The sequence below is a fragment of the Gallus gallus genome, chromosome 7 (genome assembly GCF_016699485.2).
Source record: "Gallus gallus isolate bGalGal1 chromosome 7, bGalGal1.mat.broiler.GRCg7b, whole genome shotgun sequence".
In the NCBI taxonomy this organism is placed as follows: domain Eukaryota; kingdom Metazoa; phylum Chordata; class Aves; order Galliformes; family Phasianidae; genus Gallus; species Gallus gallus.
The window spans coordinates 19914357-19939781 of NC_052538.1; the positions used below are offsets into that span (position 1 = coordinate 19914357).

The 25425-nt window shown below is 36.7% G+C and overlaps 2 long non-coding RNA genes across 2 annotated transcripts in view; one reads left to right on the forward strand and one right to left on the reverse strand.

The window, feature by feature from the left end:
* LOC101749123 overlaps window positions 1-25425 on the forward strand; it is a 261538-nt gene that overhangs the window by 83778 nt on the left and 152335 nt on the right. The window lies entirely within an intron of this gene.
* Window positions 1342-2358, reverse strand: LOC121111334. The gene is made up of 2 exons (XR_005861277.1): window positions 2230-2358; window positions 1342-1586 (listed from the first exon to the last, which is right to left on the reverse strand). It is a non-coding gene; the product is annotated as an uncharacterized LOC121111334 (long non-coding RNA).

Sequence of the window (25425 nt, forward strand, 5' to 3'; positions counted from 1 at the left end):
CCCCCTGTATGCTTGACTCCAGAATCCCAGGGGTCGGCCTCCGATCTCTCCTGAGGTTCTTTGCCACAAACTCCAGGTGGGACCTTTCTCTCCAGCAGCAATGTAGAGGATGTTCTTTACATCCTGTCCCATCCGTACTGGCCTCAGGGCCACAGCACGGGCTATCTCCTGTTTGATCTGCTCAAAAGCCTGTTGCTGTTCAGGACCCCATGTAAAATCATTCTTCTTCCGCATCACCTGATACAGGGGGCTTACAATGAGGCTATAGTTTGGAACATGCATTCTCCAAAAGCCCACTACACCCAGAAAAGATTGTGTCTCTTTCTTATTAATGGGCGGAGACATGGCAGTGACTTTGTCAATCACAATGGTCAGTGGTACCACAAGGGTGCATTAAAAGGATCATGGCCAGCAAGTTGAGGGAGGTGATCCTCCCACTCTACTCTGTCCTGATGAGGCCACATCCAGAATACTGTGTTCAGTTCTGGGCTCCTCAGTTCAAGAAAGACAGGGAATTGCTGCAGAGAGCCCAGTGGAGGGCTACAAAGATGATTAAGGGCCTGGAGTATCTCCCTTATGAGGACAGTCTGAGACCCGGGACTGTTCAGCCTGGAGAAAGGGACAGTGAGAGGGGATCTTATCAGCACTTTTAGATATCTAAAGGGTGGATGTCAAGAGAATGGGACCAAGCTCTTTTCAGTGGTGCTCAACATCAGGACAATCAGCAGCAAGCACAAACTAGAACATAGAAAGTTCTGTATGAGCATGATTAAAAAAAATTGTTACTTTGTTGGTGATAAAGCACTGGAGTTAGCTGCCCATGTTGCCTGTGGTCTCCTTCTCTGGAGATATCTATAACCTGCCTGGACTCTTTCCTGGGTAACCTGTGCTATGGAGTCTAACAGTGATGTTGGACTCGATGATCTCCAGAGGTCCCTTCCAACCTCTATGACTCCATAATTCTGTGATCTTTGTCTGCAGCTTATCACTAGCTAAATCACAGCTAGTAGTAGGGAACCTACTAAGAATGCTACAATAAAATACAGCTAATCAACAGCTGCACACGTGGTGATATTTTATATTAAAAGCATAGGGGTGAAGAAATAGGTATGTGAAAGAACGTAACATAATTTGTAGTGCTTTGTAATTTCTAGGGAAGTCCATTTCACAACACTGATTCTGAGAAATTCAGAAAAGTGATAAAGACATTTCTGCTCTCCCTTTAGCAGAGATTTGGACTCTGAAATATTTAGCATATTCTGGCTCACTTAAAAACCCAAGCAACTTCATTGCACAGCAGATGAGTCTCTCCTCATAAAATAAATAGATAAGTCTAAAGGCTTTTAAATGAATCTTCATTTATTTCAAAGCTGTAGAGAATAGCAGTGGGCTACATCTCAATGTTGGATTCCAGAAATATACAGGGATTCCTGTTCTTGGGGCATGGTGCCACCAAGATGAGAGTAACTGTGATGGTTCTTCATAGCAATACTGTATTGCTTCATTCCTCGACAACTCCAGATGGTCGCTGATCATGCAGGGCTGCTTTAATGTCTGTTTTGGAGACCTTTGCCAGAAAAATTGTTCTAGAAAATATATTGAATGATATCCATCTTTTGGTAATTACTTCAGGGCTCTTTTATAGAGGACAGTGGGGGAAAAAGATGGATTTAACAACTGTTTCTCTCACTATCTCTGTTATTTTCAAAGACAGAAGAAATGAGAACTGTTATAATTTCAGGGGCTTTAGGGGCAGCCAAACTGGTTTGGGCTTCTGTGAATGTTGTCTCAGCTTCTGCTCAACTGTCAGATTGATGATACCTGCTCTAGCAATGCCAGCTAGCAAACCCCATGGCATTTGGCAGGTATGAACAATACAGATTTTGATTATAAAGACTCTTTATCTTTTAAATAATGATTTAAAAAGTATACTGCTATTCAGCATTATTTAGAAGCTGCTTTGTGGTCATTTCAAGTTGACATCTGCCAGGTGGCTGCTCTCCCTTCTTACCCTACAGATTTAACTACTGGTCAGAGAGTCTCTCTCTTTAGGGCCACTTCATCAGGTTCACAGCACTACCGATATGTTCTGGACTTCTGCCTAGATCATCTTCTTTTAAAGAAAATCTGTTTATATGCGATTTACATTGTGGTTGTACACACCACACTGCAATTGTTTTTCCTGAATTAACCTCAACATTTTATCTACATTGTGAATTTTCAACTTACCAAATCCATGCTCTGAAAGACAATATGATCATAGTTGCTTAGTATAACTCCTGCAAAATCGTTCAGCTTGCATTAACTATTTCCAGATGCAGCAGAATGTATTTTGTTTCCAGAGTCGCTTCAAAACCCATCAAAACAAATGCTACAGTTTATTTCACTTGGTAACTTATTAACTGCTATGTTACTGTAAACGTTGAACCTTACTTTATCTGAATGCAAGCAGCATGTTCTTGCATCAAGAATCAAAATCAGAATTTGTAAGGAAGTGCCAGGGAATACCTCACCATTTTTACCGGAAATATTTTTAATTGGATGTACGTGCTGATATTTTTCTTCTGCCTCAGTGAGCAAATAAGCTTTATCTTTGAGGCTGTAATAGATTAACAGTGAACGGATGCATCTGCTGACAATTCAAATAATATTTGGCAATCTGCCATTGATTTCATTTTGCAATATCTCTTTAACCTTATAGATTTTGTATGGTCTGAATCAAGTCTGAGAGAAGTTGTAATGGTCTCTTTCTCCTTTGTAGCGTGAGAAGTCCCACCAAGGTGCAGTGCAGTTGCCTTTTGGATACACTATAATATTCTGTATTATGACAATATGGCTATTATAAAGTATGATGAAAATGTAAGACATTTGATTTATCAAAGGAATTAAAAATTTGGACTCTCTACGCAGTAGACCAAAAATAGAGGTGCAGTTTCTATAGTTGGACCATAGTACTACAAGAAATGCAGTGTTTTTGTAATGTCTTCACATGTTCAGTTATGTTTCTAGTTTGTTGAATTTGTTACCTTATTTCTTTTCTATAAAATTAAATACAAGATACCCAAAATTCAAAACGAAGCAGTGGAAGGTTCAAACTGCCCAGATTCGTGAACTGTTGGCAGCAGAGCTTAGCCTTTACAGAGGAATATAAAAATTTAGATACAAAGACCAGAATGGGTTCATCACTGACATACCAGTTCTGTTGTTTGTTTGGTAGCAGACTATGATTATAATGCATAACTCTGACTTACATACAGAAGTTCTGAAAATATTTAGTATAAGAATTTCTTGTTACAGCTTTTACTGTGTTTTTCCTGCTATAAATTGGTTAGTCTTATACAACTTGTTAAAGTAGTTTTCTCTCTGTTATGCTACATGAAATCAACTTGTACAGGGCAAAACTTAAGATGAAAAATATTCTCAAATCAAAACCCCTTCCAGATTTGCTTTTGGTTGTCCCAAGGTAATTTTCTTGCTGCAAACGCATTTCTTACATAGCCTACTCAGAATCTACTGTCTTCTTACTGCTAATCCAACATTATGTGCCATGGCATCAAAGCCCCCACAATTCACTCCTTGGAACACTCGGAAGCTAACATCCAATTAAACCCAGAAAAAGTCTTCTATCTCCTGAGCACACATATCGTGGAGGACCTAATTTAAAGCAGGCTAGAGTATAGGTTTATATTGTGAGGCATCTTTTCTGCATGCAAAGCAGTCTTGATAAAATGAGATACCTACGTAAGCACACAAAATCTCTAGGTACAGCTCAATTAATTGAAGCTAGGAGAATTATTCTTTGGCTCCCCACGAGTCACATATCATGGCTTTTACTAGAGGGCATTTGCTACAATGGCTATCATTTCTGCATTCTCATCAGAGAATCGTTGTCCAGGTGTGTTTGTTGCAATCTGGTGTCCATTGGCACAAAGGCATAGGATTAGGCGTGCAACAAACAAGTCATTCCTACACTAGAGGGAAAAAAAATGAATAATGTGAAGAAACAACTGAATGGATAAGGATTAGCATTTACTCTGTGTAGCAGTCAGTCCAGATTGCAGAAATAATGGTGTACCTGTCAATCACTGGCTTAGCTAAAACGTTGCATGCATCAACATCTGCCAGCATTGTCATGTGGAACCTTTCAGAACATTATGTAAAGAATAGAAATCATTGCTTAAAGTGTCTTTATTTTTCCCTTGTTTGAATATTTCTCAGATATAGTAAATATAAAAAGATAAACTAAACGAATGGAATGCAATAAGGACAGGGGAATTGAATTTAAAAGACAGGCTAGAGAATATAGAATCTCCACAGCACAAAATGAATGATGGATTATGAATTTGTTAAAACTGTGTCATATGGGGTTGAAATACACTGAACTGCTTCTGTGTGTAAGGTAGCCATAGTTTAAGTTAATGTCGGGATTGCATCACTGCAGCCTTTGGGAGCACAAGCATATTTTAATGGAATATAAGGAATCTGGGTGTTTTGCAGGAACCTAAGTGCAGTGGAAGGTCTGTAAACATGCTCCTTAGCAGATAGCTAAGCTGCCTTGTTTGCGGGATGAGCTCTTGTGTGCTGGAGTGGGTGACACCCCTTCTCAGAGCACCTTCCTCTGCTCTCTGGTAAATAACTGTGGACTCGCACACTTGAGGTGAAGTAGCAATCAAAAAAGAATGTTCTTGGTCAAAATACTGTATTTAAAATTATGCAGGAAGCAGCATTTTGCTGAGATTAAACAGATTTGTCAAGTTTTAATTTCTTATTTTGGGGGAGATAAAATATCCCATTTTGTAAAAATAAAAAATAAATCAGTTTGAGTTAAAAATGGCATGTTGTTTAAAAACAAACTATAACAAAAAGGCAAAACCACAAGCTAGATATTTAAGATTATTAAAACATGAAATTTTTCAAATAGCTAAACTTGAAGATGTGTTTTTGTATTTATTATTCTGATGTGGGAATTAGAAACAGTCTTAAATGGGAAAAAAAACCTTAAGTTCTCTCAGGGTAAGAAAACAGCTTTCTACAAACATCTTTCTATTATAATGTATTCTATTTTGGTTATGGGCTGCTTTCCAGTTTTATGCCACCATTTTCTTATCCTACTCTTTCCTTTCCCCTTCTCAGTCTTTCAAGGTGGAAAAAATATTGTGCAGTTCAAGTTGGGAAAGTACTAACTGCACCTCTTAACAGTTTCTAAAATTATTCTTCTTTATTGTTTTTAATTTCTCAGCTGTCTGTTCCTCATTACTCTGTTGCTTAATAATGCCTTATTGCCCCCCTTAACCCCACTTACTGTATTTTGTGTAATCTTTTCACTCACTGCTCTTTTTGTTAACTTCCTGATTGTTAAGGTGGTTTTTATTTGTGCTTTATTTGTTTATTACTATTTTTTATCTTGAATGTGAGTAGGGCTTTTTAAAAATTATTTTTAATTTTCCTGTTTTGTTCTTGTCTTCTTTCAGTTCTTGTTCACTGTCCTCTAACATGAATATGAGTAAAGAGAATACTTCGAGATATTCATTTTTCTTTTAGCTTTTTTTCTTTATATTTTCTCTAAATCCATTTGATTTGCCCTAACCTTCACTTGCCAACTCTCCCTTCTTGTTTCCCTCTAGCCTCCAGTTTCACTCTTTGTAGCCATCCTTGTATCTGCAGTTTTCCTTGCCTTCTTCCCCCCTTTTTGCTGTGATTGCTGCTTTGCATAGGAGAAAAAGAGGCAGCCTTACCAAATGGCAGCAGTACGGCTGCTTCATCCCACACTGAAAGGGACAAAGTGAAGAGGAAAGAGCAGAGAATAAGGAAAAGAGGTAATGAGTTAAGTGTGCTAAGGAGACTGATGAAAGAAAGAATGCCAATCAAGAAAAGGAGAGTATTTGGGAGGAGAAGAATTGAAATCCAGAGTTGACTATGGGGAAAGAGAAAAGAAATGGTGATGAGAAAAGAAGGGTGGCAGTCTGCATGAATCCAGTACAAATAAAACTTCCAGGACAAAGTAAGATAGAAGATAGGATCTGCAGGTGTCATTATGTAATTCTGTTCTTTCCTTCCTCTGGTTCCCCTGGTTAGGTCTCCCTCAGAGCAAGAGGGAGAAAAGAAACACAAACAGGAGATTCAGGCAGATTTGGCATTTAGGATTTTTGTTTTTCTTTCCTTTTCTTTCCTCCTTTCCCCATTCCCCTTCCCTTTTCCCTCTTGTCCTCTCCCTCTCCTTTTCCCTTTTCCCTTTCTCTTTCTTTTCCTTTCTTTTCCCTGGCACCACACTTGTTCTCTGTGAGTGGAATTCCATTCTGCAAGGCTGTTTGAATATTTTCTCAGTATTACAGAATCGTGTATTGATCTCATAATTATTCAGTGACTGTAGTTACTTCTGAGGTTTTGTTGCTTTGTATCAATTTATTTAAAATGTTATGAAATACATGATGAAAATATTGGAGAGTATGTTGAAGCTCAGAAATAACAACAACAACAAAAACCACAGTGGTATTTTAGAGGTGTTTTTAGAGTTGTTTATTTCAGCCATGGTTTCTTTGGCTCTTTCTTCAAAAGTAGATGCAGAACATTTTTAGAGACACAAGAGATGTACACTAGTCTTCCAGTGAAAGTCAAAGGGAGCTGGATGCCTTTGAAATTGTTCCTGAAATGTATAAAACATGCTCTGTGTTGGTTTTGTGATATAAATTAATTTTTTTCTATGCAATGGAGAATGGAATAGGCCTTATTTATTGCATTATGTTCTAAACTTTACTCGGTCACAAAATATTTCAGTACTCTTAGACAATAATAAAAAAGATGATGGGAAATGCAACTTTTACATAGCTCACATTATTATTTTGTATTATTTATATTACAAGTCTACTTCAGAGTCTCTGTGAAGACACAGAAATCTCACCACATTGGGTTCTGAACAAATACTCAGGAAAAGGCAATCTTTGTCTTGGGGTATGCATTACCCAAACTGGTGAGGTGAACTAAAGGAGGAGATGAGCACACATAATAAATATCTGTTATTTTGTAAATCAAGTCAATAGCAGAGGAAGAAGCAAATGATCTATGTTTTTTATACTCATCCATTGTCCATGCAGTGGGTTGCATTTATTCTCTCCAATTTAGTGTATTTTTATGGTTGTTGTTGTTTTTCTGTCTCTGGAAACTTCATGATTTTTACACTTGATCTGTAACATCCTTCTTTTTGTCTCTGCAAAACTGGTTATTGTATCTCTAGTTCCTTACAAGCCTTTTTATTTTTTAGAACCTCCTACCCGTATCAGACATTTCTGCTCATACTCCTCCAAGCCTCTCTGCCACCTCTGCTTGTGGTTTTGCTATTCATATGGCCTTTGGCACCAATATCAATTTCAGAGTTGGTGGCAGACGAAGCATAAGCTCTTATCTTGCAATTGAATATTAAATCTGTTAACTTAGAATCAGTGTGATGAGCTTACTCCACTGGCAGTGTATAGAAATGATAGAAGAAAAGAAACGTTTAATCATAATCATGTAAAAGCTTATTTCAATAATTTATGCCTAAATGGTTAATAGCAACAAAAGAACTGGTGTAATCCAGTGAGAAACTCAAAAATCATCTAGTTGAAACCAGAGGAATGTAGAGTCATTTTTAAAATAGATAAGAACAGAACCAGAACAGAAAACAAATATTCTTTGCCTCCAAAAAGAAAAATCTGACCCAACTAGTGTACAGTAGCATTTGTGTGAAAAGACTTTACAGAAGTAGGTATTAATTTACATCAAAAATTTCCAGAACAAGTTCTCACTCTGTCTTAGAAATTTATCTCTATAAATCTATTAACCATTTTATAATTGTATAAAAGCATATTGTTCAGTGTTGGTGCAAATATCATTCTATTATTTTTATTAGTGTGCAAAAGTCTGCACACTACATATACACAAAGTATTTGAGCATAATATTATGTGTTTGCTACTGCCCAGTGGTCCCCCGTGGACAGGATGTCAGATCTATTTATGTATTTCTTTAGGTATTGCCCTGTTAGCCTAGTGCTAGCTTGGGAAGAGGATATACCCCTATGCTGTTGTTATAGATGGAATGTTTCTACCCTGTAGGAGAACAAATACCCTGTGCTTTTGGAAATGAAGGTTGCGAGCCCTGTTCTCCAAGCTGTATGCATGTAGCTAGCTGCTGACCATGGATGCACGTATTCAGCCACTAGCTTGTATACACTGGAAAGCCTTTTCTCTAAAGAATTTCTTTGTTCTGTTTTTATTTCTATAAAATTACTAATGTTCCCAGGAACTCATAAGCATACACAAACCTGAACCACTTCACCTACTCTCAGAGATATGACAAGCTTATTTTCAAGTGTACAGTTCTCCTACAGCTGCTGTACAAAAGATCATATTTATAAAGCCGATCTCTTATCTGAAGGAGTAGCTTCATTATTCTACTTCATTGCCTGATAGCCCCGGCTCGGAGAGCTGTGTGAATGGTAACCACAAAGCTGTTCCATTATTTAACTCTAAGCTGCTCTCCATGACTCTCTCTGGGTGGATTTCATCATTTTCCTCCATGTAGGATTTTTTTTTTTTCAGTTTGTTCATATTTGAAGAGAAAAATAAAGAGAAATAGGGAATAAAAAACTTGGCAAGGCCAATTTTACCAATCTTGGAGCCCCTGCAAAGCCATTCATTTGGTGCCCTTGATTATGGTGAAGGTGGAAATACCACTTTCATTCTCTTTCTCCTTAAAGGTGCTCTGTTTTGAAGGAGAACAATGATAAAAGTCAACAGCAGGTTTCATGTCTGAGTTGTATGGATGGGATTTTTTGAGCGTTTCATTTAATGTGAAAATATTTGAAGTTCTTGTTTTTTGTGAATGGGCAGGTTAAGATGTTTACAGAATATTTACAAGCAACGATTATTATTTTTTCCAACACACTAACAGTACGCATTTCTAGATTACTTGCAGGGAAAAGTTGTTTTCAATCTGGCTGTTTCTGAGTGGAAAATAACAACTGAATCTAAGTTAAATATAAATTCTTCTAATGTGAAACAGTGATTTTGAGTAGGTTTATATTTTATTACGTTAATTGCCTTGTATTTATTTATTTATTTATTTATTTGTATTCTACTATGGGTTGTTGAATAACCCTCACAATTATACCTTCATGTATAATCAGGTTTATGATACCTGTAAGTTGTGGACTCAAATACATATTTACAGGAGGAAGGAAGGCTTGATAACCTCCCTTATTAGCAATTCCTTATGGGCAGCAATACACATTCCTCCTGTGCATTCCCAAGGCAGGCTGGGGACTCCCTGCCTGCTACAGGAGGGTCTGCAGGGCTCCTGTGTTGCTGCTTCACACTGGTTGTGCCGCTGTGCTCCTGTCTCCTCCATATGCCTTTAAGTCAGTGACTGTTCAAAACCTCAGCAAATGTTAAAATTGAGACGGCAGTTCTTCATTAGTAGGTTACTGTCAAGTAACTGCTAAGCATTTATCACTTGAGTTCTAATTCTGACCTTTTATTCCCTGCAACGCTAATGTGAGGGATTAAAGTCATCACTGTAACACCTCAGACTATGCCACCATCAGTTCCTGGACTTGGCAACCACCTTTGAGAAGGTCAAAAGTAGCCCCATTTTTATCTATAACAACACAAATATTTGTCAAACTGGCAGAAGCCCAACAGCCTTCCTGATGTTGTAGCATAGGTGTTGCAAATCAGAACTCCCTCATCTGTTGGCATGAATCTCATGGGAGCATTCCTGATGGTGCTCCTATGGAGGGAGGAATACCACAGGGATTTTGCCATTCTAGAAGCATCTGCTCAACCAGAAGAAGATGGGTAGAGACATAAGGAGCTGGGTGCTCCACTGTCATGAAGATTTTCTAGGCTAGAGTAGGACTTGGGGAATTGTAGCTACGGACATGGCTATTGTGGTCATTCCCTAACATTTGTCAGCCTCCAGGCATTATTGAAATATTAAAATTAAAGAATCATATTGATTGTGGATAACTTTTGCCATAGAGTTCCTGCTGAAAATATCTGCCTTTGGTACTCCCCCCTTCATCTGCGAGGTTTGAATTACAGTCTTGTCAGTGAATAATTATCTTGTCTGTTGCAAATCTCTTGGGATATAAACAACTTTCCTTTGCATGTGCACTAAGTGAACTGAGCTGAGGTAAAAACTGCTTCTCTAAAAGTTGTTTAACTCTGTTTGGAAAATGCTACTGAATCTTAACAGAAGTTCCAGCCTTCAAAAGACTTCATTTTCAATCTAGCAAAGATCCATACTACATCTTTAAGAAAGTCTATTTCCCCTCTGGACTGGATGTATGCTCATCGTTAAGTAAATTCTTTAAGTGCTTCTATCTGAGTAAGTTAAGTCTTCACAGTCATAGTTAGGGGTGAGATGACAGGAGGGCTGCTTTAATCCAATTCACCCCACCACAAAATCATCTGAGAAATCACACTGCCTGGAGAAGACAACTTAAAAATTCCTTACGTGTTTGTAAATTGTTCAATTTATATCTCAAAATATTCTTCCTGAATACATAGACATACATAAAAGATTGTTAACTCTCTAGCCTTCATCCTCTGTAGCTCAATTTTGCAGTTTTCAAAAAACATGCTGACATTAGTTTAAATGCCAGAGTGTCCATGACTTGCAGCAGCTGAAGAAGGGAGTTGAATGGACAGGAGTCTCTTCTATTTCTGGTACCCCAAAATTGAAAGGATTTTATCTCCCTTGTATCCAGGCCTCAGTGTCATAAGGAATGGCTGAGAACACCTATCTTTCCCCATATTAAAGTGTCGTCATGTATAAAAGCCTGCTTTTATCTTTGGATTAGTTTTAGGGTGTATATTAAGGTGTCTATTGGAACTTGAGATTTTTTCTTGGACGGAATTAATTCCTTTGAGTTAGCAGAATACTCCTAAGCTAGCATGGATGTGTTAGAGCAGGTGAGGCTGAGAGGTGCTAACTGGCTGTCAGAGTCAGGCACAGACCTTGCTGTGACAGCAAGTGTGCCAAGCACGCTGAGACTCATCGGCAGCACTCAGTGCTCCTGGGAGATGCTCTGGAAACACGGCATAGTGGCAGGCAGTGTTTAGACTTTCGGATTACAGCAAAAGTTCAGTTAAAACTTTTAATGCTCAATTTAAAACGCTCCTGGTCTGGGGATGTAGCATTTGGTGACTGTGTTATAATTGTCACAAAGGACGTGATCCAGCACATGGGTAAGTCAAGGGGGCAGTTTTATTGACTTCAGTAGGTGTTGGATGAAGCCCAGATTTATGAGTTAACACTGGTCTGTTTGAGTCAAAGCTAAAAGTTTGCTGTTGTTTTAAACAAAAACTTATGATCTTGGACTGATTTTTTGTTTTTGGAATGAAGTAAAAATTGGCTGGGAGTTTTGTTTTATTTTTTTTTTATGATAAAGTGGTCTTGCACTGTCTGTAGAAAGTGGTATTTGATGCTGGATTGGAAAATGAATTTCACTTTAAACTAAGCAGAGCTATATTGTGGAAGAAGATAAAGGTCAGAGGAAGCTGAAATGTTGTCAGGATGCATGTTAAAAAATTCATTAGAAAAAATAATGACTTCATTAACGTTGTTTATATGAAAATTAAGGAAGTCTATGAATATAAACAGCAACTCTATAGAGTAAAACTGGTAAAATTGCTTTCAATGACCATTCCATTTATTTATTTATTTATTTATTAATTGCACACTGTTGCCTTCCCTGCTGTTGTTAGACCTCTTTATTCCTATATCTCTGACAGCTCTGATCATGGCTTTTATGCTTATTTCTCTGGCACTGGAATTCTTCACAAAATAACTGAATACCTCTTTTTCTTGTGAGGAAGGATTTTAAGGACTAGAAGTAAAACCTCTTATAGGTAGGCATTTCTACTGTGCCTCTTCTGAACTTTCTAAAATGAAAAGCTATCCACTATTGACTACCTCTAGAAAACATTGTGATTATCCTCTTAAGCTGCTGTCTTCAGTTAGAGAAAATAATTAGAACTGGAAAATGAGTTCCCCTCCAAAGATGTATCCCCATCTCTTTCCTTTTGTATATTTCTGTAAGTACAGTGTTATATTTTGTTCTGCAGGATTCCATTTGTTTTCCAACACAAAGGGCTGTAATGAGAGGGCCATGCTCCAGCCAATCTCCATTTCCAAATATAATTTCTCTTCCAAAACTGGGGGATCATAGGAATTCCCCAGTCAAAAGAAGAGTATACTACTTCATTACAGTTCGTCACTTGAAGGGAGGCACTTTCATTTTCTTGTTATATGTATTAGTGTATGAACTTGTTATATGTTCTAGTGAGTGATCTGAATTGTACTTTAAAATTAAATTTTTATTGGGTGCTAATGAATTATTTATTTATTTTAAAATGTAGTCATCTGCAATCAGATTTTTTTTTTTCTGTCAGTTTCTATATTTGGAATCTGCTGATAGTTACTGGAAGCTGTTTGGGGATTGGAATACTCAGCACTATTGTATTGTGATCAATAATTAAATTTAGTGCTGACATGCATCTAGTTTATGCAACAGCCTCTGACAATCCCATCTTGCAAAATTAATCCTTTCCAATCTGTTTAATAGGAGAGTTGAACAATAAAATAATTCAGATGAGTACCAACGCAGGATTATTTCTGGTCAATATTACTTTATACTAAATTGGGACCACATACTCGTTAGTAAATTAACTGTCAAACCTGAAAACAGCTTTTTTTTCCCTTTTTTTTGTTTTGTTTTGTTTAAAGGTAATTATTGGTACTGAAGACAAGAAGGCACTTAACCTTGCTGTGCAGTTGTCCTTACCACAGTGTTTTTATTCCAGGCTATAACTACCCATCAAAGCTGCAGAGAAAAAATAATTAGAGATATTAAATGGATAGAATATTAACTATTAAAAAGCCATATTCATTAAAAGCTATTAGTCCTTTGGATTCGTTGTTAATAAAGAATTTTCTTTGGGATTTCTTTTTTTTTTTTATTAAGTATAAAAAAAATGACTAAATCTAAAGAACATCCAAACAAAACTCACTGAAAACTACAAAAAAGAAAAAAGGAAAAAAAAAAGCCAAGCTGAATATATAAAGGGTAAATTTACAAAGGGAATAAGATGTGCATGAAGGAAAGTCTAAAGAAAGAAAAAGTTGGTAAAACACTTCAATTTTAAAAATGTAAACAATGTAAACATACTCTTCCTTCGAAGCATTTGACTTAGAACAGTGACCTGCTGCGAACTGTATGTTCTTCCCGTTCACTGCTCATTCATTTCACTTGCTTACACTGTTTACTCCTACTTTAGGTGTTTATAGGCCTGGTAGAGAATTTGAATAAAACCTCCATCTTAAGGATCTATGCCACAAAGGGCTTAGAATTTGTTTTGGTTTCAGTGTTGATGAATGACAGCCATTAGACTTTTTATAATTATTCCCTAAATCCAGTTTGGATCTGGATGAATCTCCAGAGCATAATGGACGGGAACAGGCAGAAGAGCAATTTTATTTTATTGTGGTTTTTTTTAAATGAAGGATGTTGAAACTTGCTATGTAGTTATGTGAGCACTGGAGTTTGCAGCACCTGGTCTGCACCGGGGCTGGCCATGAGTATAGCAGCTCTGTTCTGTGGGAGCCTTGGAGATCATGAGCATCTTAGTTCTTACTGCAGCTCTGTTATCCATGCTCTGAGGGGATGCTGCTTCTCTACTTGTTTCCATCGTACTAACAGGGCTCTAAATTCCTCTCAAACATCTATTTTGAAATTAATTTTCATGCTGATCTGTCAACAACTTCTGACGTTACTTGTCAGACAGACAAACTTGCTACTTACTAAAGTTTGTTTACAGCATCATTCCAAGACATGCACCCTTTTCATTTCCTGTACATTTTGGTGAGTGGCCTTGCTGGACACTGTACAATAAGCAGCAATAAAGATACATTTGTTCAAATTAAGGTATGTAATTTTTACTGAGAAAGATGGAGATTCACCATATTTCTTTGTGTGCTGGAAGATACCTGTCAAAGTCTGGAGAAAGAGAGGGGGTGAGGGGAGTAAACAATCATAAAATATTCAAGCAGTATTTGGCAAGAGCCTGGGAAAGTAAATAACTGTTTACACACTGAGTTAAAAATGTAGTAAAACATCTAAGAAGTCATTTTATCAGATAGATACCGTATTATGCAACAACGGCTTTACAAGATATAAAGGAAATTAAGTTAAATTATGTAAAGATTATTGGTGTAAAAAACACCAGTACTTGAAATTAAATCTGTACTTCAATTTATCCATAATTACATGTTGGAAAATGCTGTATGGCATACACCTTCCACTCTTATATAAAATTTCCAGCTGAAGGCCAGCACTTACTTCTTGACTCACCAGTCTTATTTTTCTGCAAAAAAGCCCACCTTAATTTCTTTTCAAAGCACAGTTAGAGAGATGAATTTCTTCTCTGTTAATTCCTGCCTGAGCACATGGAGCTGCCAGGAGTTATGCAGGGCAGGGCAGGGCGGGGGGCAGCTCAGCGGCTGTGGGTGCTATGGGCTGTGTGCAGGCATGGAGGGTTCTTCAGCTAGCACAGAAAAAGCTGTCAGTATATTATATCAGAGCTAAAGAGGGATGCAGGAAAGTGGGTCACTGTACTACTATTCTTACTCCTTATGTTCTTATACATGCAAAGGCGGCAGGATGGTATATATGCAGATTGGAAGGGGAGTGTAAGGGTCCATGTGTATAGTTCTGCCCTGCATTTCTAAACAGCCTTGGCAGTCGCACAGCCTGGAGAGGTACAGCAGGTTTCCAGCAGACCAGGCCTAAAACCAAACAGGAATATTTATGTTATTAGTGGTGTGTGTAATTCTGATACATAAGGGTAAACTTTTCATTTTCATTTTTTGAGGAGCAGTGAAATGATTCTTTACTTGGACTGTCTATAAGAACGTAGGGTGGTTCTTGCAGTCACTAAATTACTGTCTGCTGCATAAGTATGATATTCAGGCATCATAGTTCATCATTTTAGTGTGAGTAGTGCTAGTGTTTAGTGTTAGTACTAAATACTATGAACATTTTGGTCATTATGATTTTTTGTATGATGCCAATTTGTGCAGGGTAGTTATTTTGTAAAAAATCACGTGAGTTTGTATTTAGGACATATCTCTGTTTGTCACCGCATGTGTGATCTTTGTCAATATAATGCGTGGACAGAGATCTGTGAGATAAGCATCTCTGTACTTGGTGACATAGACGAGCCTGAAAACAAACCAAGCCAGAATGCAGTTTTTTACATCTTTTGTGTAGCAAGTCATAAAAATAAAATCTGCTTTTAAAGCCATAAAGATGCCACTCTGCGACTATACCATATCCCTTAGGAGGTCATTTCAAAAGGACAATATGACACAAGTGAGTTCTGAGAAATTATTTTTGCTTCCAGTGAAATCAATCAGTACAGGGGAGAACCCTGAGTGATGAATAGACACTTCCTTTTATTGAGCTAAATAATTTCCTAATAAGGGTTGAATAAATGCTGTTGTTAACCACAAGAAATGTGGTGATTATATTAAAGGATTAAGCACAAGAATAAAGTGAATTGCTACACTGAGTAGTTATTTGGAATTGGGCTTTTAGAAATGCATTATTAATAACAAATGCTATGGATTGCCATGTCCAACTGTACTTCTTTTAAAATAAAAAAAGTGCTTCTACATCTGAAACCATTTATGCCACTTAATATGGACTTGCTACTTTATCTTACCTACATTTTCTGTAGCAATCAATAAAGTGAAAGTATATCTGGACTCATTAGGTACTTGGCTACTTGCTGTTATCAGAGAGTTACTATGCAGACTACTCTGAATTACAGGGCTATATATTATTTACAAGTTGATATGGCAGCCTACACTGAAAGATTCTAAAAGCATTTTCAGAAAGTTAGCGATGACCATGTGAAATATATTTTAATGGAATCTGCTATTTTATTTTGCATGTGTATTTTTTAAACTGCTATTCATGTTTTTTAAAGAAGGAATATTTTGGTTTTGCACCAAAGTATTCAAAGCTAAATTCTTCCTCACCTTGGCTGTGAAGCTAATTTAAAAATATTATTAGTAGTAAATGTGATTTTAGTCAGGAAATCAAGATGTGAATTTTTGAACGTGTTTCTCCAAAGGTGCACTTCTCAAATTATTACTGTGAAAGTAATTTATTTCAGCCAAACACCCTTCCCACATATTGTTAACAGGAGTCTGCACTCCAACTCATTTAACAGCTTTTTAATTCAGTAGTTATTCCATTTTAATAGAGCCATTTCTTCATCATTCTGCATTTAGTGATAAATGGTGCCAGAACATATGATAAATTAAACCACAAAGAACAGTGTTAAAGTAATCTAAAGGGTTTAACTTGAAAGGAAAAGGCACCTAGTTTGCTCAGCATAGCCATCTTAGAGTTCACATCGAGAAAAACCCTTCCTCTCAAAGCTAAAGCTGGAAAATAAAATTGAAAGGAAAGTTTTAAACTGTCACAGCTTTTGGAAATTCCTGCTAGCAGAAGCAACCCAGCTGTACCACTACATGGTGCATAATGGCCCCCTTGGTCTGAAAAAAAAAAGCACCTCACAAAAGATATGAGCCCCTTTCTTTCCTATCTTATTTTTAATTTTAATTGTTTGAAGATACCTATATAAAAATCTGCTATTAATAAAATCTAAGAACTGAACCCAGCGCCCAGAGCATTGGAAGGTATGCCTTGTGTGGACAGCAAAACTCACCCCAAAGGTTTTGTAAACTGTGAAGATGAGTAATATTTTTTAGTATCTGAAATTCAAGCACAAGTGGATTTTTTTTCCTTTTTTACATATGTGAATGGACTGTGTCACCTATGCACATACAAGTGTTAGAGAACTCTAGCACAATTCAGCAGTATGGACCGCTCTCCTGAGATAAGCCTTCATCCATTTGTCTCAATTCATCACACATGGCTTTCCTTTGCTCTCTGTTCTACAGACACACACATCAGCCAGCCATCTATGACTTCTCTGCAAATGAACCCATGCCTTTGGCTTCCTCCTTGCTTAATTAGGGATTCAAACATTTCTGTGGAAAATAACCAGCAAAATGATAGAGGAACTAACATGTAGGCATGTTTTAAAGTAGGTCATTCATTATAATATGCATAGCATGTGTCAGCTTTCTGCTCTTGGCATTTTTGTAACTAAACCTTCTTAATTCTGAGCTCTACTTGATATGGTGAAGGTAAATTTGATGGTAATGGAGTGCTTAGATAAATGATAATGAGGAATGAAACCCTTTTGAATCTGCCTATAGAGAACTAAAGTAACCATTAAGTAGATCCATGCTGTGGTCTGTGTGAAATGAATCTGAGATCTTAGTCCAGCTTCTAATGAATATCTCGTTTTCTAAAGATCTTCTTACTTGAGCAGGTTCTTGTTGGTAATATGAAATTGAGTGTGCAAAGAATCAACGAGCAGGAAACAGCTTTCCAAGGGAGTTAAGAGCTCAAAGATATTTGAAAACTAGTTCTACATGCTGATTGCATTTAAAATTGAACACCTCTGTGAGAAATCCCTTACAACTGCTCGAAGTATTTTTTTTAAATTGTTTTAAAATGGAAAGGAAAACAGACACATTTTAAGTTTAACCCTGTGCAGTGTGCTTAATTATTATTTAACGTGTGCTGCCTGAATAGTATACTATAAACACTTCTTTTCAAGGAATGTCTCTCTCCAAATGTCTTGTTAACAAAGTGAGTTTTAACCAAATGGGCTTAGGAAGAGCAAGCATTTTGGGATCATGTGGGAAAACTGCTAGAAGATTGAATAAGGCTCTTCAGTGGCCTCATAACAGTCTTTGCTGCTCAAAAAATCAATATTATAATAGACAAAGACAATTTTCTGTGCTTTGAAATGTTTAGCGAGTGCATTTTCCTCTTCAAACTTGGTAGTTTCTTTTCTTTTTCTTTTAAGGTGGTATTAAATATATATATATAGAAATGCCATCACTTGTGCTCTTCCTCATTGCTTCGTATGAGAACTACAAGTGTGCCTTTCATTAGAAACTAACGTTTAATCACTATAATAATAATGAAATAATAACCAATTGTAAAAACTTAAGCTTCCAAAATTAAGTTGAAACTTATGAATTGTAAAGCTCAGGCTTAATGATCTTTAAACACTTTATTTTGTGAGTGGTCCTGAGAGGTGATATTCAGCAGCAGTAAATTTCACCTGTAACAAACAACACTTTTACTGGTCAGGAGCAAAGCTCTAATTTGTATCTGTGTGTCTACGTACCTTACTATGGGCTCAAAGGTTGTTTATGGTCACTTCTCTTTTAAACGAATTACAAAAATTGTGTATTGCAGATGTTTTTCAGGCAGCGGTTTTCTGGGATAAAGTAGTCTATTTTAAAGTGGAGCCATATAGGACAGCTGCATTCACATTGACTTGTTTTTTGCTTTGATTTTTCATAATTGTGAGTCCTGTCTGCAAACTGCTCATTGTGATCAGATCAGGCTCTCTGATTTTCAAACTGATCTGATGTTAAATTCAGTCACTGTATTATGCTGTCTCTCAGAAGTTAATGTTAAAAATGCATTTGAATATTAGTTTGACTTCTGAAATATTATAATAAAAACAAAAGAATTCCCTGGTGTGTGTTGAGACCATACATACTATGATCTGGCCCAAAGATGTAGCTCCGTGTCTTCCAGTAGGCTCCAGTAGTGTCTGCTGAGGGTATCTAGACAGGCAGGGGTACTTCACCCAGAGAGGTCTGTGAAGGCCAAGCCTCTGACTATTTGCAGCCCAGAAAAGTGAACAAAATGTCTGTTGTAACCAAGGTGGCTGAACGAAAAAGCAGGTTAACAGTGCTGCCACATGAATTTATATACAAGAAAAAATAACAAGAAAAGAGGCTGTTGGTAAAACAATCATAATTTGCTTAGGATTGATATTTTGTTTTCAAGTGGCTTATCAGTTAACTTCAGGTCAAATGCAACACTTTACCTTAGGAACAATGTCCTGAGAAAGAGGATGGGCCCTGGGAGTCTTTGGAGAAGACCATGAAAACACAAAAAATACAAAATATTTCAGAATTAGCTCGCTTAAAACCAAGATTTTCATAGGTTTCATCTATGCTGGGGAGGAAATTCAGAGATTAGTTCAACAGTTGGCTTTAAAACGTATCCCAGTATGTCCTTATAATCTGAGGAGGGATACCTAGGAGAGTTTAGTGTGGAAACTGAGATTGTATTCACAGTCCATCTGATCTCTTTATGGAATATGGGCATAAGATTTTTCTTTCCTTTAACGCATCTGTCCCTAAGCTGTACATTTTCTAAGAATGAAGAGATCTGTATCCAGCACTCTGTGGCCTGACACCCTCAATGAACAATCAACGTAAAATCTGTGTTATGTTAGGGCTTGTATTACATGATGCATGGCAATATTGGAATTAGACTTGTATTTTTGGATCATGTTCCAGGAATGTAAGCATTTGAGCAGATATTTTTTTCCCCCCGAAGAAAATTATGTGATTTAACTTTTGGAAAGCTGGGAAAGTTTCTGACAGATGGAAAGCAAAAACCCCTTACACAGATGCCACAGAGCTTTAAGTGGACAGTCACACCACAGTACAGTTTATTTCCTACTTGTCCAATATTTCCTTTTATATACTGCTTATTACAATATCTGGTCTTGGTAGGTTTTTCCACTAAGGGCAGCAGTGCAAGAAAACTCTACCTAAATTCTTTTTGTGTCCAATTCTCCCCCCAGCTTAAGTTCATAACCCCTTGTACTTTTATTTAACACTAGCTAAGATAGCCTGCAGCATCTCTCCTTTCTGTTCCCTTCAGGATTGTGTGTACCTTAATAGAGTTTCCTCTTAATCGCCTCCACTTTCCAAAATTTCCAAAACCACAAAATTACCCTCAGCATTATAAATAATCAAAATTTCCACATCCCAGTGTTACCATATATAGTTGCTCTCCTTTGTTGTACACTCAGTAGCACTGAACTATTCTTTCTTTACTGAGATGATAACTTAGTGTTATCCCACACTTGTTGGACTACTTGCTCATTATGATGGGCTTTCCTCAAAGGACTTTGCTGCTTATCCAGTACAGAATTTTTTGCCTTTTACCAATGTGATTCACTACAACAAATAATGTGTTTATGCTCTAACATCTAGTACATTGTGTTCTATCATATTCCTATTGTATTCTTTGTAAAGGAGATTAATTTGGTTCTGAAGTCTCATGCTTCATTATTTTAAGATTCTTGATGATTTTAGAAACTTTCTTCTATCCATTCTAACTCCTACTATATCAGAAGACTTTCTGACCTCTATTGCTCTTCACTTTTGTATTGACTGATTCCCCCACCCCATTTTTCTGTCAGCAAAAACTGTCTCACCTTTCTTCACATTTCTTCTGCCGGGTCATCAATACAGAAAGGAAAAAAAAAAATACAAAAAAAGCCCAGTGCAAATTCTAATGCTCACGGCATCATCCCACTTATAAACTCCCTGCATACCCACAGGTAACCTTTGTATCAGATATACAAGCCAGTTCTCTAGCCACCTGTATTGTTCTGTTTTCTGACCTTTATAGGGCAGGCTTTTCTGTAATTCTGTGTCAGAAATATTCCTTAATTCCAATGTGTTTTGCCAAAAGTTCTCTAGTCAACACTTTTGTTACTTTAACAAAAGAAAGAAAGGTATAATTTCCCATTCCTAGTATTCATTTCTGGAATGTTTGGGTATTTTCCTTGCTCTTTTCTCTGTATCTGTATCTTGCTGTATTCTTGCCATAATAGTCAGATTTAATAACAAATTTCATCTAGTTTGGTCCTGTACCTGCAAGTTTTCCTACTGATCTTTACCATTCCGTATGACAGTATCAAGACAAAGCTCTTCAACCTGTGCTAATATGCCTTAAAGGCACACTTTGGTGGTTGAAAGCACTTGTCATAATTTTAGTGCCTAACAACACAGCTAGATGGATCTTTTTTACACATTCATTCCCTTGAGTGTCTTAACTTTTTAATTATAATTATTACCTAACTGTACAATTTATGTCTATTTGCAGCTTTTTGTCTTCACTTTCAGTATGAAGTTATTCATAGTGCTGTTTTGAGACAGAATAATGTCTGGAGAATAGGGCTGCATTTTGAGAGAAAAATGCTAGTAACGTTCTATAGGATTTCAATAGACAGGTATGCCAGCTACCATGTGTCTGTGATTTGCTGCTAGGTTGTTTAAAACTCAGTTCTTGTAATTACTCTATCTGGAAACAGATGGATCCATCAATATTTTTTTTTAATTATACCATTACAATAAAAAAATGATGCAGTATCATTGATTATCTGTATTTGAAAGATGAATCTTGAAGGCATGAAATGAGAGGAGTTGTGGTACAAACATTGCTTGTTTGTGTCGGAATCTTCTGTATGGCTACACTGCATGGTACTTCCATCATGTTTTGTGAGCATTTCATGATACTTTCTAGTATATGAACAGAGCACATAGTGCACCATCTCTGTAGAATAATTGCTACAATTTTTATCCTTTCTTTTAGTAGATAATGAAGGATTTAGCTTGCTGTTGTCTCTGAATTTAGCTTCATGAGATCTTTATATGGAATATTTGTGACTTCTTCCAAACTGCTTATAAACATTCCAAATAGAGATATCCTTTCTATGAACAGGAGATTTCTATTGACTTGTGTATAATTTTGATGCTCTCTTCTACTGCTCAGAGGTCATTTAAATAACCTTGCTAATTCATGCAAGGTTATTTATGCAACAGGTAGCTGACACAGCAGAAAAAAGTTTTGCCAGAGAAGTTTAACTAAAATAAATAAAGAAATAAAGGCTTATTCTCTACTTTTTAAATTATGGTTGAACACAGTGGTCCACAGCAAAAATGACATGCAATGGATATCTTCTTTTAACAGCTTTCTTTGCTCATCAATTTTTCATAGGTAAGGTCCAGAACATTAAAATTTGGGCACAAAAAACCCCCAGTAAAAAATATTACATTGAGATTCTCTTGGAGGAGGATTTCCTTTAAAATAATACATTGACATTCAAACTATTCTTTGTTCATTTTCCTAATGAGCCTTTTGTTAGTTTCATGTGCAAAAGGCAGTAGCTCTTCAACTGCTTATTAAAAAGGTCTGTCTGACTGACTTACACATTAATGATAGGGAGAAAGTCTCTTTTGCAGAGATGTGCCTGTGAAGAAGAGACTAGACATCAATTCCTGGTGTTAAAGCATTCTCTAAAAAAATAAAAACCTGTGTGAGGTTCTCTGGTGCGGTGATGGCTATAGGCCTTTGAAAAAAAATGGTCTAAGATCTCAAGACTGTTTTTTTTCTTTCTTTTTTTTTCCTTCTTCTTCTTTTTTTTTTTTTGGTGTGTGTCTCTTTTGCTGTCACAGCTTTTCTAAAGATTTTCCAAAGGAGGACACAGAAGAGGATTTGGTGGATATGCATCAGTAGTAAAGCATACTATCAAGAATGTTAAATTATATTGTTAGAATAAATAAGGAAGTATAAGGGAAATGTAGTACACTCTTTACAGTGTGAAGTGAAGTAACAATGTCAAAAATATGAGCAAATATTCTTTTTTTCCCTTCCTTTTTTTTTTTTTTTCCTTTTTCTTTCCATAAATTGGCTTCATTCTGGTGATTAATCTCCTAGTATTTTTTTTCAAAGGCCCTTGAAGCCATTTATAAACAAAGTGTACACCTTACTGAAAAAGAAACCAAAGACATTTAAAGCTATTGAAGTGTACATCATTGTTTAGAAAAGGTCCATCTTTAGACATTTTTTGGGTTTGCAGTAAAGTTCATGAATTTGGAGTTGTGTCTCCTTAATGAAAAATTAACTAAATTTGGGCTTAAAAATTGAACAATTTTGCAACAATGTATTTTATTTTACAGTATTTAAAAAACTGGTTACAATTGTTTCAGCCATATTGATAGGTTTAAGCTAATATCACACTGTATGAGGATAATTTCAGTGCGGGTCTCTAAATATCATATATGAAGTGGGGAATGTTCTATATTTTGTAGTACAAAATACATGTTAAGTAGCAATTACATAACTTTAGATGTATCTTTCTAGCTGCAGTTGAAGGGCATTCAGAATTTTCAGGTATCTGAGATCTGCAAAATTCATTTCTGGAATGAGTTGACTTGATACTTTGAGAGTATCTAACAAAAGCTGTTTTTCTTTGCAGTTAGTTTTAAAAAGTTGTTGAGTGTACTAATGTTGCAATAGGTGCTCTTGCAAAATAAATTAATGCCTGCTACTGTATCGTGGATGTTATTGTGTCTTTATCATCCAGCCAATAAGTTTCAGGAAGAACAAAATGCTAGCTAAGTCTTCGCAGTATCTAACAAGCCTGGAAGTAGCTCATTTTTTTACTTCAGACTGTTTATTCTAATTCATTTGGTGGTTCTGGAATCACTTTTTGCCTTTACTTCCCTCAAAGAATCTCCCAGTCTCTGTAGCAAAGTATTCATTACTGGGCATCCGCACACTCCAGGGAACCCGCAGTTTGCAGCTTTCTAGTAGAGACTGTGAAACCAATCCCCTCCGCCAGATATTAGCTAAATTAGTGTTGCACAGAGAAGCAGTTGAGGATTTTGCAATTTGAGGTTTTTTCCATATTCTGTTCTGGGAAGGGGAACGTTGACATTGCTCAAAGGGCTCTGATAGTCTTTCATTCAAGTCCCACTGAGTGCTCACTCCTTATGGAATCTGAGACTTGATGGATTGCATAACTTATTATTTTAGGGAATCTATTTTTTCCATGTTTTGACTGTAGGTGCCAATATAAGCTGCTAAATATAGCTTTGAAAAAGTGAAACTTTTACAGCTAAAATTAGAAGACTTTTTCTGATAATCTGATGACGTAAAAAGTGTTAATTCCTTTGTCTCCAGAATTGTTCACTGGGTCTGAAGTGCTTACCTTGCATGCCTGCATCTCACCTCTTGCCTTAAGTAATGGGATTGAGGATACAGATTGAACTTCAAGTACTGTTTCCTGTTTGGAAGTCACCTACTTACAGTTTACATGTTTTTTTAAGAGTGCCAAGGCTTCCAACTTGGTGTAATCTGCATTTGGAAAATAGGGGAAAAGATGTACAAGGTGAGCATAAGCATACAGATAAAGGAAAAAGACAGTATGTGAAATATGTTGCACGGAACTCAGAAATGTTTTCAGCAATTACTGTATCCTGCAGATTTAAGACAATCTGACTTATCTTTTCTTTCTATTGTTTGGTTTGTCATTACAGGACTGTGGATTCACTGCTAATGATACTCTTATAATCTTTCAGATGATGTGCCAGGGGTAATCAGATGTATAATTTGTGGGAAACTGTTGCACAGACATCAACATTGTTCAACAAAAATAAAAATTCTTTTTGTAATAACTAAGCAGTATAATCTAGAATGAATTCTGGAAATCCCTGCAAGCGATGTAAAACTGCACAATGCATGGCAGCTTTATAAACACTGAAGAAAGCATGTTGCATTAATCCTATGGAGAAGTTTTCTTTATAAGCCTGCATGCTGTGAGACATGAGGCACCTTGGAATACCCTTTGCATTTCTCAATGATGGAAAGAGGGTTGATATTGTCAGTGGGTGTGCCATGTCAGAAGGCACTCGTTTACCATGCTCAGTACGGAAGGTTATTCATACAGGAGTTGATCTTGTAATGTGTGGAGTATCTTTGGAGTTTGCACATGTTTAGAGAGAACTATGAATGACCAACTGATGGTTGGCAGCAATTGCAGTCTCAATGAGAATTTTTATGTGTGGATCTTTTAGAGTTCTATTTATAGCCACAGAGTATTTTTTTATATAATCTATTGTTGCAGAAGATCAAGCTTTTGTTCTTCCCTTGATTTAAGGGAGTTCTGTGCCAGAGATCTGAACTATGTTGAACAAATCCTCAAGATGTGTTCTTTGGGCTTAAGACTGGAGCACCATTTACCTGTTAGACCGTGATAATGGCAGAATCAAAGATTGGACTGCTAACTGCTCCAAGGATGGGGGCTAGCAAAGGGGCTCGCACTTCAAAGTAATTGTCCTGCTCTCCCTCTGTAGAGTGTTTTTTGAGGTGGATATTTTGTGCGTGTTTATATGTAATTCAAGGCTTGAGCATGGCAGAGAAAGGGAAAGGCTTGCCTCAAAAGAGTTCTTTTAAGAAACCCAAAGAGCAAGGATTGTTATGTCTGTTTTATCTTTAAACATCAGAAAGACTTTAATTAAGATATCCCTGGGTTCATGTGAGTTTGCTAGAGCTCACTCACCAGGAGGGTTTTCTAAGCTCTTGAAACTCATTTTTAATGATAGTGCTTCCAGAGAAATGTCTGAAGACAGAC